Consider the following 10,000-nt stretch of genomic DNA (forward strand, 5'->3'; position numbering starts at 1 on the left):
GCAGTTGCTGTTGCTGTTTAAGAGGCTTGGCTGGCCGAGATGGTAGCCTAGTCCTCATAGTCTTCCTCTTTGGTTGAGGACCCTCATCCGGGGAAGACTTTCTTTTGATAGCCAGGCCCCACTTTTGGAGAAGGTTTCTATTCTCCGTGGCGGCCCTATCAACAACTTCTTTGACCAATTCGGTAGGGAAAAGGTCTTTGCCCCAAATGTTGGAGGAGATTAGTTTCCTTGACGCGTACCTCACCGTAGCCGAGGTGAACACGAACTCCCTACAAGCTCTCCTCGCCCTGACGAAGCTATAAAGATCCTTCGTCACTGTGGCCAGATGAGTCTTGGCCACTACCATGAACATTTCATGGACCTTGGGTCACTTGCCATCGTCTCAAGAGTAGTCTGAAGAGACATTGAGGCAGCTAGTCTTTCTTTTGTCTCGAGCTCTCTCCGCAAGAGAAAGTCAGACAGCTTAGGGAGGTCCTCGCCGAACTGACGTCCGGCAATATCAGCCTCCAATTTCCCAACTGAGAAGGTAAGATGGACGTCCTTCCAGTCTTTGTGGTCCATAGGCAGGGACAGTGACAAGGGTTTACACTCCTCCAGGGAGGGGCAAGGCTTGCCGGCCTCGACTGCTTTTAGTACAGCCGCAAACCCTTTCTGTAAAAAGGGGAAGGCTCTAGCAGGAGAGGACACAAAGGAAGGGAGCTTCTTGCTCAATGCAGCTACCTTTGAGTTCGTGAAGCCCCTCTCTTTCATCGAGGATGAAAGCAAAGCTTGAGCCTTAGCATGGTCCATCACTATGACCTCCTTCGGCTCTGTCTCCTCCTTTGAAGCTGGTTCCTTCCTCAGCCGGACATAACAGTCCGGATATGACCCCTTGCTGGGCCAGAATTCCACCTCCTCTAGGGGAACTGAACCCAAGTTATCCGAGATGACGATCTTTCCAGTCGGATCGTGACCTGCGGGTGTACTGTCAGGATCCGCTCTGCGAATAAAATATGTGATTCTCGCTCTGAGTTGATTCAGAGATAAATTTGAGCCTGATGTTTCTCCCCTGAATAGTTGACCACCCTTGAAGTCTGAAGTTTTACGAAGATAGACCTTTAGGCCTTCTACTGGACATAGAGATGCATCTTCTTTCAGAGGGCAGATTCTCCAGGGACCCCACCTGTTGGTGGGTAACTCATTCTTGGCGAGAAACGTAGGATCCGGAAACAGGTTCAGTTCTCCCCCATCCAGGAACTGAACACGACCTGCCTCTCTCGAGAGGGCTACAATCTCACTAACCCTTGCCCCGGACGCGAGTGCAAATAGGAAAATAACTTTTTGTGTCAAATCCTTTAACGCACACTCCTAATTGCTCAACAGAGAAGCGAAATGAAGGACTTTGTCTAAAGACCATGAAATGGGCTTTGGAGGTGCTGAAGGTCTGAGCCTAGCGCAGGCTTTCGGAACTTTATTAAAGATCTCGTTAGCGAGGTCGACCTGGAAGGCATATAGAATGGGTCTTGTCAAAGCAGACTTACACGCCGAAATCGTGTTAGCTGCCAACCCTTGACCGTGAAGGTGGATGAAGAAAGATAAGCAGAAGTCTGTCGAGATCTCCTGCGGATTCTTCGCCTTGACAAAGGCCACCCATTTTCTCCAAGATGACTCATATTACCTTCTAGTAGATTTGCACTTATATTCCTCTAGGAAGTCTATGCTGGCTTTCGAAATCCCGAAACACTTTCTCACCGCTAGGGAGAGAAAATCATGAGCTGCAGGGTCCGGTTTTTCTGTAATGAAGCGCAGATAGTCGACTTCTGGACTCGCTGGGTCAGAACTGGATCTGGTAGCGGTACAAACTTCAGCCGTAGTTCCAATGCCAGGGGGAACCACACGCTGTTCGGCAACTAGTGGGCCACTATTGCCGCTACCCCCTTGAAGGATCTCAGTTTGTTGAGGACCCTCAACAGAAGGTTGTGAGGAGGGAACAGATAAATCCTGGACCATCTGTTCCAGTCGAGGGACATCGCGTCCACTGCTTCCGCTAAGGGGTCCTCGTATGGGGACACATACAGAGGCAACTTCTTGTTGTCTTTCGTCGCAAAGAGGTCTATCTGCAGTTCTGGGACTTGATTCAGAATGAAGGAGAATGATCCTGCATCTAAGGACCATTTCGATTCTATCGTTGTGAACCTGGATAGAGCGTCCGCTGTCACATTGCGGACTCCTTGAAGGTGAACTGCCGACAGGTACCACTTCTTCTTTTCCGCCAATCGGAAGATGGCCAACATCACCTGGTTGAGAGGTGGTGACCTTGATCCTTGTCGATTCAAGCATCTCACAACTACCTCGTTGTCCATCACCAACCTTATGTGGATCGAGTGACGCGGGGAGACTTTCTTTAAGGTTAGGAGCACTGCCATAGCTTCTAGAAAGTTTATGTGAAAGGTCTTGAATAGCTTGGACCAAGTCCCCTGGACTTTTTTCCGATGAGAGTGACCTCCCCCTCCCTCCTTCGAGGCGTCTGAGTGAATCGTCACCGACGAGGGAGGTGGCTGAAGAAGAACCGACTTCTTTAGATGTCTGGCTTGGGACCAAGGCCTGAGAAGAGTACGTAGTCGAAGCGGAACTGGTCTTCTCAGATCTCTTCGCGCATTTGATGCATAACTTCTCCAAACTCCAGTTGCATCCTTTAGCTGTGCTCTTAGCACTGGGTCTGTCACCGAAGGAAACTGGAGAGAGCCCAGTACCCTCTCCTGTTCGCGTCTTGATATCCTTTCGGAATCTAGAAGTCTCTTGACAGAATCCGCTATCTCCTTCCTTTTCTTCGCCGGGATGGAGAAACGGTGTGACATTAGGTCCCATTGGATTCCCAGCCACTGGAACTTTTGAGATGGAGAAAGTCGAGACTTTTTTCTGTTGATCTTGAAGCTTAGATACTCTAGGAACTGGATCACTTGACTGGAAGCTTGCAAGCATTCTGTCTCGGATGCTGCCCACACCAGCCAGTCGTCCAGGTAGGCTACTACCTGAATTCCCTTTAGGCGTAATTGTTAGAGAGCTACTCTCGCAAGCTTCGTGAAAATCCTTGGGGCTATATTCAGCCCGAATGGTACGGCTCTGAAGGCGTATAGTCTTCGTTGTAGCTTGAACCCTAGGTAGGGGGAGAGTCGACGGTTGATTGGAACGTGCCAATAGGCGTCTGACAAGTGTATGGAGACGGAATATGCCCTCTTGGGCAGTAAGGTCCTTGTGTGTTGCAGTGTTAGCATCTTGAATTTGTAATTCACTATGAACTTGTTGAGTGGCGACAAGTCCAGAATGACTCTGAGCTTTTCCGAGTCTTTCTTGGGAACACAAAACAGCCTCCCTTGGAATTTGATGGACTTCACCCTTCGGATCCCTTTTTTCTCCAACAGTTCTTGAACGTACTCCTCCAGAACGGGGGTGGCGTGTTGGAAAAACCGAGGGCACGGGGGTGGAGTGCTGTACAAGCTCCAGCCCAGTCCGTTCTTGAGTAGGCTGTGGGCCCAGGGATCGAAGGTCCATCGATCCCGAAATTCCTGAAGTCTCCCTTCTACCGGCATCATTTCACTTGGACTGCCGTCCTGAGGTCTTGCCTCCCTGACCACGACCACCCCTGAATCCCCTTCCCCTTGAGGGGCGCCTAGATGAGCCTCTGGCATCTCCCTAGTCTTTGCTTGAAAGGAAGTAGACTGTCCTTCGAACGTTGGGGTGAATGCCGTGGACTGTGTCGACACGGCCTGGGGTACCCACTGGAATGTGGTCGGGGTTTGTGCCACCATCTGGGGCACTGAAGGCAATGGCAATTGCAGTTGCTGTTGCTGTTTAAGAGGCTTGGCTGGCCGAGATGGTAGCCTAGTCCTCATAGTCTTCCTCTTTGGTTGAGGACCCTCATCCGGGGAAGACTTTCTTTTGATAGCCAGGCCCCACTTTTGGAGAAGGTTTCTATTCTCCGTGGCGGCCCTATCAACAACTTCTTTGACCAATTCGGTAGGGAAAAGGTCTTTGCCCCAAATGTTGGAGGAGATTAGTTTCCTTGACGCGTACCTCACCGTAGCCGAGGTGAACACGAACTCCCTACAAGCTCTCCTCGCCCTGACGAAGCTATAAAGATCCTTCGTCACTGTGGCCAGATGAGTCTTGGCCACTACCATGAACATTTCATGGACCTTGGGTCACTTGCCATCGTCTCAAGAGTAGTCTGAAGAGACATTGAGGCAGCTAGTCTTTCTTTTGTCTCGAGCTCTCTCCGCAAGAGAAAGTCAGACAGCTTAGGGAGGTCCTCGCCGAACTGACGTCCGGCAATATCAGCCTCCAATTTCCCAACTGAGAAGGTAAGATGGACGTCCTTCCAGTCTTTGTGGTCCATAGGCAGGGACAGTGACAAGGGTTTACACTCCTCCAGGGAGGGGCAAGGCTTGCCGGCCTCGACTGCTTTTAGTACAGCCGCAAACCCTTTCTGTAAAAAGGGGAAGGCTCTAGCAGGAGAGGACACAAAGGAAGGGAGCTTCTTGCTCAATGCAGCTACCTTTGAGTTCGTGAAGCCCCTCTCTTTCATCGAGGATGAAAGCAAAGCTTGAGCCTTAGCATGGTCCATCACTATGACCTCCTTCGGCTCTGTCTCCTCCTTTGAAGCTGGTTCCTTCCTCAGCCGGACATAACAGTCCGGATATGACCCCTTGCTGGGCCAGAATTCCACCTCCTCTAGGGGAACTGAACCCAAGTTATCCGAGATGACGATCTTTCCAGTCGGATCGTGACCTGCGGGTGTACTGTCAGGATCCGCTCTGCGAATAAAATATGTGATTCTCGCTCTGAGTTGATTCAGAGATAAATTTGAGCCTGATGTTTCTCCCCTGAATAGTTGACCACCCTTGAAGTCTGAAGTTTTACGAAGATAGACCTTTAGGCCTTCTACTGGACATAGAGATGCATCTTCTTTCAGAGGGCAGATTCTCCAGGGACCCCACCTGTTGGTGGGTAACTCATTCTTGGCGAGAAACGTAGGATCCGGAAACAGGTTCAGTTCTCCCCCATCCAGGAACTGAACACGACCTGCCTCTCTCGAGAGGGCTACAATCTCACTAACCCTTGCCCCGGACGCGAGTGCAAATAGGAAAATAACTTTTTGTGTCAAATCCTTTAACGCACACTCCTAATTGCTCAACAGAGAAGCGAAATGAAGGACTTTGTCTAAAGACCATGAAATGGGCTTTGGAGGTGCTGAAGGTCTGAGCCTAGCGCAGGCTTTCGGAACTTTATTAAAGATCTCGTTAGCGAGGTCGACCTGGAAGGCATATAGAATGGGTCTTGTCAAAGCAGACTTACACGCCGAAATCGTGTTAGCTGCCAACCCTTGACCGTGAAGGTGGATGAAGAAAGATAAGCAGAAGTCTGTCGAGATCTCCTGCGGATTCTTCGCCTTGACAAAGGCCACCCATTTTCTCCAAGATGACTCATATTACCTTCTAGTAGATTTGCACTTATATTCCTCTAGGAAGTCTATGCTGGCTTTCGAAATCCCGAAACACTTTCTCACCGCTAGGGAGAGAAAATCATGAGCTGCAGGGTCCGGTTTTTCTGTAATGAAGCGCAGATAGTCGACTTCTGGACTCGCTGGGTCAGAACTGGATCTGGTAGCGGTACAAACTTCAGCCGTAGTTCCAATGCCAGGGGGAACCACACGCTGTTCGGCAACTAGTGGGCCACTATTGCCGCTACCCCCTTGAAGGATCTCAGTTTGTTGAGGACCCTCAACAGAAGGTTGTGAGGAGGGAACAGATAAATCCTGGACCATCTGTTCCAGTCGAGGGACATCGCGTCCACTGCTTCCGCTAAGGGGTCCTCGTATGGGGACACATACAGAGGCAACTTCTTGTTGTCTTTCGTCGCAAAGAGGTCTATCTGCAGTTCTGGGACTTGATTCAGAATGAAGGAGAATGATCCTGCATCTAAGGACCATTTCGATTCTATCGTTGTGAACCTGGATAGAGCGTCCGCTGTCACATTGCGGACTCCTTGAAGGTGAACTGCCGACAGGTACCACTTCTTCTTTTCCGCCAATCGGAAGATGGCCAACATCACCTGGTTGAGAGGTGGTGACCTTGATCCTTGTCGATTCAAGCATCTCACAACTACCTCGTTGTCCATCACCAACCTTATGTGGATCGAGTGACGCGGGGAGACTTTCTTTAAGGTTAGGAGCACTGCCATAGCTTCTAGAAAGTTTATGTGAAAGGTCTTGAATAGCTTGGACCAAGTCCCCTGGACTTTTTTCCGATGAGAGTGACCTCCCCCTCCCTCCTTCGAGGCGTCTGAGTGAATCGTCACCGACGAGGGAGGTGGCTGAAGAAGAACCGACTTCTTTAGATGTCTGGCTTGGGACCAAGGCCTGAGAAGAGTACGTAGTCGAAGCGGAACTGGTCTTCTCAGATCTCTTCGCGCATTTGATGCATAACTTCTCCAAACTCCAGTTGCATCCTTTAGCTGTGCTCTTAGCACTGGGTCTGTCACCGAAGGAAACTGGAGAGAGCCCAGTACCCTCTCCTGTTCGCGTCTTGATATCCTTTCGGAATCTAGAAGTCTCTTGACAGAATCCGCTATCTCCTTCCTTTTCTTCGCCGGGATGGAGAAACGGTGTGACATTAGGTCCCATTGGATTCCCAGCCACTGGAACTTTTGAGATGGAGAAAGTCGAGACTTTTTTCTGTTGATCTTGAAGCTTAGATACTCTAGGAACTGGATCACTTGACTGGAAGCTTGCAAGCATTCTGTCTCGGATGCTGCCCACACCAGCCAGTCGTCCAGGTAGGCTACTACCTGAATTCCCTTTAGGCGTAATTGTTAGAGAGCTACTCTCGCAAGCTTCGTGAAAATCCTTGGGGCTATATTCAGCCCGAATGGTACGGCTCTGAAGGCGTATAGTCTTCGTTGTAGCTTGAACCCTAGGTAGGGGGAGAGTCGACGGTTGATTGGAACGTGCCAATAGGCGTCTGACAAGTGTATGGAGACGGAATATGCCCTCTTGGGCAGTAAGGTCCTTGTGTGTTGCAGTGTTAGCATCTTGAATTTGTAATTCACTATGAACTTGTTGAGTGGCGACAAGTCCAGAATGACTCTGAGCTTTTCCGAGTCTTTCTTGGGAACACAAAACAGCCTCCCTTGGAATTTGATGGACTTCACCCTTCGGATCCCTTTTTTCTCCAACAGTTCTTGAACGTACTCCTCCAGAACGGGGGTGGCGTGTTGGAAAAACCGAGGGCACGGGGGTGGAGTGCTGTACAAGCTCCAGCCCAGTCCGTTCTTGAGTAGGCTGTGGGCCCAGGGATCGAAGGTCCATCGATCCCGAAATTCCTGAAGTCTCCCTTCTACCGGCATCATTTCACTTGGACTGCCGTCCTGAGGTCTTGCCTCCCTGACCACGACCACCCCTGAATCCCCTTCCCCTTGAGGGGCGCCTAGATGAGCCTCTGGCATCTCCCTAGTCTTTGCTTGAAAGGAAGTAGACTGTCCTTCGAACGTTGGGGTGAATGCCGTGGACTGTGTCGACACGGCCTGGGGTACCCACTGGAATGTGGTCGGGGTTTGTGCCACCATCTGGGGCACTGAAGGCAATGGCAATTGCAGTTGCTGTTGCTGTTTAAGAGGCTTGGCTGGCCGAGATGGTAGCCTAGTCCTCATAGTCTTCCTCTTTGGTTGAGGACCCTCATCCGGGGAAGACTTTCTTTTGATAGCCAGGCCCCACTTTTGGAGAAGGTTTCTATTCTCCGTGGCGGCCCTATCAACAACTTCTTTGACCAATTCGGTAGGGAAAAGGTCTTTGCCCCAAATGTTGGAGGAGATTAGTTTCCTTGACGCGTACCTCACCGTAGCCGAGGTGAACACGAACTCCCTACAAGCTCTCCTCGCCCTGACGAAGCTATAAAGATCCTTCGTCACTGTGGCCAGATGAGTCTTGGCCACTACCATGAACATTTCATGGACCTTGGGTCACTTGCCATCGTCTCAAGAGTAGTCTGAAGAGACATTGAGGCAGCTAGTCTTTCTTTTGTCTCGAGCTCTCTCCGCAAGAGAAAGTCAGACAGCTTAGGGAGGTCCTCGCCGAACTGACGTCCGGCAATATCAGCCTCCAATTTCCCAACTGAGAAGGTAAGATGGACGTCCTTCCAGTCTTTGTGGTCCATAGGCAGGGACAGTGACAAGGGTTTACACTCCTCCAGGGAGGGGCAAGGCTTGCCGGCCTCGACTGCTTTTAGTACAGCCGCAAACCCTTTCTGTAAAAAGGGGAAGGCTCTAGCAGGAGAGGACACAAAGGAAGGGAGCTTCTTGCTCAATGCAGCTACCTTTGAGTTCGTGAAGCCCCTCTCTTTCATCGAGGATGAAAGCAAAGCTTGAGCCTTAGCATGGTCCATCACTATGACCTCCTTCGGCTCTGTCTCCTCCTTTGAAGCTGGTTCCTTCCTCAGCCGGACATAACAGTCCGGATATGACCCCTTGCTGGGCCAGAATTCCACCTCCTCTAGGGGAACTGAACCCAAGTTATCCGAGATGACGATCTTTCCAGTCGTCATCGGCATGTGCTCAGCATACCTCCATGGGTTAGCATCTGAGCACAAGGGAAGGTCTTCCACATTGAGCCTTTTCTGGGGCCCATGTGATGCTGCAAGCCTCTGCATCTGCAGTTCCATTGCAGCCGCCTTCTCCTGATTCTCCTTCTGCATTTGTTGGATCATTCCAACAATCGAGGAGAGGGCCAGTCCCAGCTCTACTGGGAGAGCGGACGATGTTGAGGGAATAGGCTCCAGGATCTGAACCGGAGTATCCGACACCTCGTCGGCCTCTTCCTCTACAATGTCTGGGGCTTGAACTTCATCCTGGCCTCCTGCCAGGAGGTCTTCCTCCAGACGCTCGTCCACGTCAGACATTCTGTCATCCAACTGGATGTATTGCAAAGCAACCGCGACTTCAGCATCCACCTGGATCTGAACTTGGGGGATCTCCTCTTGAGGCTGGGGAATCACTGCATCAGCTGATGCCCTAGGGAAAAGATACGCCCTCATCTTCTTACTTGGAAGATAAGGTCCAGAGGTGTTCTTCAGGAAGCCCCTTACCCAGGTACGAAGCTTCTCCCTTGCTAAATCCCTTTATTCCGCCGTCCTAGGGGAATCAAAGGCCTCAGTAACCAGGTTAGTGCACACGGTACATACCTGAGGGTCCCAATACTGGAGATCACCCTTGGAGACAGCGCATGCTGCGTGCCTCCTACAAAACTCATGTCTGCAGAGGTTCTTACTGCGGACGTTGAAGAAAACACTTCCGCACTTCGGAGGGTCCTCCTGTAAAGTGAAGAAATTTCCATGAGTATCAAGTGAACTATGTATCACTGGATATGCATAATATAGCATAAAATTCAGAAAGGAAAGACACACACTTGTGTTTCCTTCACAACCAATTGCTGCAGCCTTCCATATAATAAAATCGAATGGTTAATCTCTTCTAGAATAACCAATGCAGAGTTTCCAGAGGAAACAGGTGTAGCTCACACCTAAGCAATGATTTTAAAATCCTGGATAATAGATAAGAAAGCACTCACTTTCTTATCTGTAAGGCAACAGCAAAAGGCTGTGCAAGACAACACAAAAGTGTTAGAACACACAGTGCTGTACCAAGACTTATACTATAGTTTTCTTCTTACAGTATATGTTATACTGAAGAATACTGGTACAGTATAGAAGGTTATGTGCTGGCCGGCACTTGCCGGCCGGCACACACCATAACTAGCTTTAAAGTATACTACTTAACAGCTATAAGGTGGCAGAACGCTGGTTCAAATGCATGTGCCGGCCGGCAGTAACTGCCGGCCGTCAACAGCCAATGTCGGCTACACAAGGTAGCACCCAGCTGCCGGCCACTGCTCCTAGAGACCGGCAGACAAGGGCTGACATTAGCCGGCCGGAAAAGGTAAACAACCGATGTCAGCCAGCAGCAAAAGAAC

The 10,000-nt window shown here is 50.3% G+C and overlaps 1 protein-coding gene across 1 annotated transcript in view; it reads left to right on the forward strand.

Moving 5' to 3' along the window:
• LOC137652690 (uncharacterized) overlaps positions 1 to 10,000 on the forward strand; it is a 104,001-nt gene that overhangs the window by 1,209 nt on the left and 92,792 nt on the right. The gene's annotated exons all lie outside the window — the stretch shown is intronic.

Source organism: Palaemon carinicauda, chromosome 14, assembly GCF_036898095.1.
Source record: "Palaemon carinicauda isolate YSFRI2023 chromosome 14, ASM3689809v2, whole genome shotgun sequence".
NCBI lineage: Eukaryota > Metazoa > Arthropoda > Malacostraca > Decapoda > Palaemonidae > Palaemon > Palaemon carinicauda.